Genomic DNA, 5,740 nt, shown 5'->3' on the forward strand with positions numbered 1-5,740 from the left:
AACTTATCAGCTTAAACTGAGACCAGGTTAGAATTTTACCAGCTAGATACGTACAGAACAGAAATAATAACCACGTTAGAATTTAATCAAAATTACAGTTTGGATATTGTAACATTCATTGATTGAACAACACCTTGAAAATCAAGACTTCTTGCTTGGCCAGATGAGCTGAGTCCTCTCTCTAATAATATGTAAAGTTCAAAGAAAAAAGAATGATATTACAAGCATTTGGAATGTTATTGAAATCACCCTGTAAGCACCATCGTCTCATGATATTGTCGCTCTTAAGCCAAACACACACACACTCAAACAACATCTTTTCTGTACCGTAATCCAGCCTTTCCAGTCTTGTTCAAGATCCAGCCTTTAAACTTCGACTCTCTCCCCCACAAATCAAGTTAAGAGGGGTTAGTGGCCATCTCCTAAGCTGATTTTCAGTTCAGATTCATTGGAAAATCTTCAATGATTTGATTTTCATTAAAATTGATGATTGTTTCCGACATTCACATAGATACCACAGGGGCCAGGGGAGAACAATTAAAAAAAGAGGGAAGAAGAATACAAAGATAGGACAGCGAGGAGTAAGATACAGAGGGGAAACAAAAAGTAGTTGTAAAGAAAGTTGAAAAACAAAGGGGATAGCATTCAAGCTCTGTTTCTAAAAATAAGGACCTTTCTTTGGGGTGCTTTCTGGAGTTCTGTTTCTCCAGGTGAAATCACGAGTGGTCATTCAGGGGAAGACACTTTGTTTTTCGATGAGATTTCAGAAACAAACAGTACCAATCCAGAAGTTGAAACAACAGAAACTATGTCTGCAACAACAACCGTTCTTGTGGTCAATGATTTTGGGATTTGAGAAATCCCAGGTCAGTGGCAATATCTCCAGGAGGTTGTGGGGGTCATAGGGAGCCTCAACAATATTTCAAAATCTGCAGCAATTCTAATTTTCTGAGGACAGTCTCGAAATAGAAATCGAAGTGGTTCTTGGTTTAGCAGCAGCAACAGCCTTGCCTAACACCAGAAACTCCATCCTATCCTTTTGTTGGTTCCATTTCTTGAAGTTGAAATGAGCAAGTGCGACTGCAATATTTTCAGGAGGTCGTAGCAGCAGCATCACTGACAGATATCAGTCATTTTTCTAGAAATATATATTCTATCAAATTGCAGACACAATATATGGACGTGCTTGAAACGAAAATCATCCATTGGTGAGACTTTGACACGCTGCGTATATATTGTCAATAATTTCTCAATATTTATCTTATATTATTTTAAATCTTAATTAAAAATAAAAATCAAATATATTTTAATATATAATATTAGTGGTGAAGTATCTTCGAGTAGAAACTTATCAATATTTTTCTATTCTGAATGATCCGTGTCCAAAAATATTATGATGAGAAAGATATTTGTGCAAAATAAAATTCAGATAAGAACATAATTATGTATTATTATACTATGATAAACTGAAACCCTTTATTCAGTAAGTATACTACTCAACATGTTATTATTTTCAAATAATTTATCTCTTATAATATTATAAAATTATATATTGTTTAATTTCTCCTAGGCATCATCATCAATATTTATTGTCCCAAAACTCATAGCTAACTGAATCTCAAATATTTATATTACCAAATAAACAACTTTCCATGTGGTTTAAAACACATGTATGTATTGTTTAATTCTTCTTATCTCTTGGTATACTCAATTTTATTATACATTTCTCCTTAATTGTTCATGGTTGTACTTTATGTACTAAGTTTATCAAATGAAAATGAAATCTAGTATTACAATGTCTTTACTAAATCCAGATCCTAAAAAAAGGTGAAATGCTACAACGGGTATTTCATCAATGGACATATGTTTCATACTTAAGAATAAGAGCATGGTATAAAGGCATATAACAGTGAGATTTGTGTTAAGGGATCAACTTCTAATGAATTTGAAGTTGATTATTATAAGAAGTAGAAGATATAATTGAATTGTAACATCATAACAAACATAATAAAATATTTTTGTTTAATTGCTATTGTTATGAGATCACTAATAGAGGAAACAAAGTAAATCTCCATCATAGTTTGGTTGAAATTAATTTAAAAACTAAACTCCGCAATATCAATAATGTTTTTGTTTTTATTAAGTAATGTCAATAAATTTATTACACATACACTCTTTTTTTGAGAAATGATATTTTATGAGTTGATTGGTAATCCATAGTGAAAACCAAACACAGAGGTTGTGTCAGGGTTGTTCAAGATGGGAATGATCAATTAACTATAAGATGGGAATGATGAATTAACTATGGGAGATGATATCTTTCAACCTTATAAGTTAGTTGATCTATATAGAGTTACTCTGTTTAATGACTTAAAAGAAAATTCAATTTTTTGCATCACCGATAATATTTTTATTGATGTTGATGTTGATGTTGATGCTAAGGAATTGAACGTCTTTTTAAGCTCTATCAAACATATACAAGTCGATGAAGATGATGGTAATAAGGAATACATATACAATATAGTATCAGACATTATTTTGCACGGATGGAAATACCGACAGAAAGTGTCCATCAATATATTCCAATAGTGATAGGACTGTTTCCCTTCTCCCTGGCATTTTTCATAGTGTTATTTACACACGAATATAACAAGAAACTATGTTTATCGGTATATTCTTGCGGCAATAAGAACTATTCACTTCTGAAAGCGTTGTTCACTTCTGATAATTAATATTTTTTTTACCAACAAAATGGAATACCAACATGCTGATAATTAATGCTCTTTTTAATTGTGGTACACTTTCCCTAACAAAATCACTAACTGAATAGGAATTCTAAGGCGCTGGTAATTAATGTTCATTTTGACTATTGATTGTTTACTCTTTTACCGACGACATCACTAACAGAATAAAAAGTTGTCAATATTTGGAGGCGTTTCTGAACATTTTAGTGCAAATTGAAATTTTCAATTTGAACTGATGAAAATTTTAAAGATATTAATATTTAATATTTCATTAGGAATTCTATTGGTAAAACCTAATATAAAAGACTTCAGGCACAACAAACAAGGCTTTATCTTCGTTCATTCTCTCTTCTTTCTATCTCTTATTTTTGTTCACAACACGAGCTGAAATTGAGCATCATCCTCTCTTCTTATCCTTCTTTCTTTATTTTTCTCCTTATTTTCGTTCTTTTTCATGTTTTTTTTGACAATCTCTTTTTATTTATATTGATTTTGTTTTTTCTATTTTTGTTTTAATTATCAACTGAAACTCAGTACACCATAAATGTAAGATTTTTTCATTCATTTTTCTTCTTTATTTGTGTTTCTTTTATTATTATTTTTGTCATTATTTCTGTTCAATTTTGTGTTCAATTTTAGTTGTTATTTAAATCATTTTTTCATTCTTTTGTAGAATTTTAGTTTTTTTTTTCAATTTTGTTGTTCAATTTCAATTAAGTTTGTAGGATTAATTTTAATTGTTATTTTGATTGTGTAAATTTAGATTAAATTTTTGTAAACATTTGATAAATATATTACCACTTAGAAAATCCAAATTTTGTGCAAAATTGAATTATTCTAATTTGTTAGAAGAAATTGAATAAAATCAACTAGTTTATAAAATATATATTGTGTATTTGCAAGTTTAAAAATTTTAGGTAGCCTCCCATATAAGGGAGGTCCTCTTTTTTTAAAAAAAAAAAAATTGAAATCGTTTAATTTTTTTTTGTCTATTAGTATGTGCAGATGCCTAGGAGAAAGTTTATTACACGTCATGAAGATAGGATTACTGCTGATTCTTCTAGTAACATGTTGATGTCCACAAGTTATTAGGTGTCGATCAAGAATAAGCACATGAGGCATAGGCAACGACTCACGACATAGGGTCGTCGAGTGCGATGATGTAATGTCGAGGGTGGGTCTCTTCACAGCAGGATCCATTTACCCACAAATACAAGGTTTAGTGGAAGAACAACACTTTAGTGTAAGTTTGTTTTTCTTTCATAACATGTTAATAATTTTTTTAAAAATAATTTTATTTAATGAATACAATTTCAGGTTTACAAACATGAAGACTGTATGAATAATAACATCGGCCTTGAGATTGTTGACGGAAAATCTACTATTTCAATAGAGCCAGGTTTCCAAACATCCCGAACAGAAACCATGTCAAGGAATTTCAATAGAGCCACGTTTCCAAACATCCTGAACAGAAACCATGTCAAGGAACTATCTCAATCCAATAACTTAAGCTATTAGGTGACGTCCCAAGATATGATTTATATTATTTTTTAACACACCCCTTCAAGTGAAAACTCTTTGTGCTTGAAACTTGCACATGCTCACATTATCTTGTTCTTAATTTTTATCAAATAAATAGAGATGATGAGATTCGAACTCATGACCGCTTGGTCATCAAAGCTCTGATACCATGTCAAGGAACTATCTCCAACCAATAGTTTAAACTGTTAGGTAAGGTCTTAGTATATAATTTATATTATTCTCTAACAAAATGCAAGTCAATGCATGATTTTCAAGGTTTAAGGTTAGTATTAACTTAAATATTTTATTATTATGTTAATTTATTAAAATTACTAAAAGTTTTTTTTTTGCAAACTTTTACTACAAGAAAAAATTTAAATAGAAAAGAGCTTGTGATAATGTTATGAGGAGAGTTTGGAAGAATTATGTTGCAACGAGGTAAGACCAAAATCAGGATAATTCTTTTTATTCCAAATATTAAAATTTTATTATTCATTTAGTAACAGATAATTCATTGGTAACATATGGGTTGTGTGATTTTTGATGCAAGGAGCTCAAAAAAACCAAAAAAGTATGAAAGAGAAAGCAAGCTTCTAGCCTGGAATGATATGACAATTTGAAAGGATTTTAGACCATCATATATCTTGAGGTTGTATAGCTTGAGTACATTCAACACGTGACATCGCGTATTTCACACAATAGTCATAGTTTGGTATAGAGAATTGGAATTGGCATGTTCACGGTTTCGTTACAAAGCATATCAACAACTTTGTTCTGTTAGTTTCGAATGCAAAGTGAATGGTAAGATTTTTTTATTACATCCATTTTTTATTTCTTATTTTTTATAAATATATTTTACTAACAACATTTTCATCTTGTAGGCTTTGGTTCTTGGACGCGAGTCAAGCCCGATAAAGCTTTTTATTAAAACATATGCATGAAGTGATGACAACCAAAAAGAGATGTAGCAATTCGTGAATAGCCAACCTCAGCACTTTGTAGTATGTTGTTTTTAACTATTTTTTTTATATTAAGTTATTATTTCATTGAATTCGATGAATTTGTTTTTTTTTATTTCTAGAATAGATAAAACATTCACTTGAAACATAGTTACAGGAACAATCCTTCAACCATCCAGATCTTGATTTGGATTTGTTATTGGAGGCAAGGTTGTCTAATGGGCCCAATAAAAATCAGGTGTACGAACTCTTTAACACTATAGCCGAGAACTTGTTGATGACCTATAGTTTTTCGACTATTGGATGCTCGCAATCACTTCTGAGTACTCAAACTCCAGAGTTCGCGACTTTATTAGACCAACAAGTATAGGATGAGTGATTAGTACTTAAAAGTGCATTTTTGTCATGGTTTTATATCATCATTTTGCACTTGAAGTATCAATAACTCCTTAACTAAAATATGTTTTATAAGAATGTATCTAATAATATAAGATACCTATAATTTATGGTAAATGT

Source organism: Populus euphratica, unplaced genomic scaffold (assembly GCF_000495115.2).
Source record: "Populus euphratica unplaced genomic scaffold, PopEup_1.0 scaffold14.1, whole genome shotgun sequence".
Taxonomy (NCBI): Eukaryota; Viridiplantae; Streptophyta; class Magnoliopsida; order Malpighiales; family Salicaceae; genus Populus; species Populus euphratica.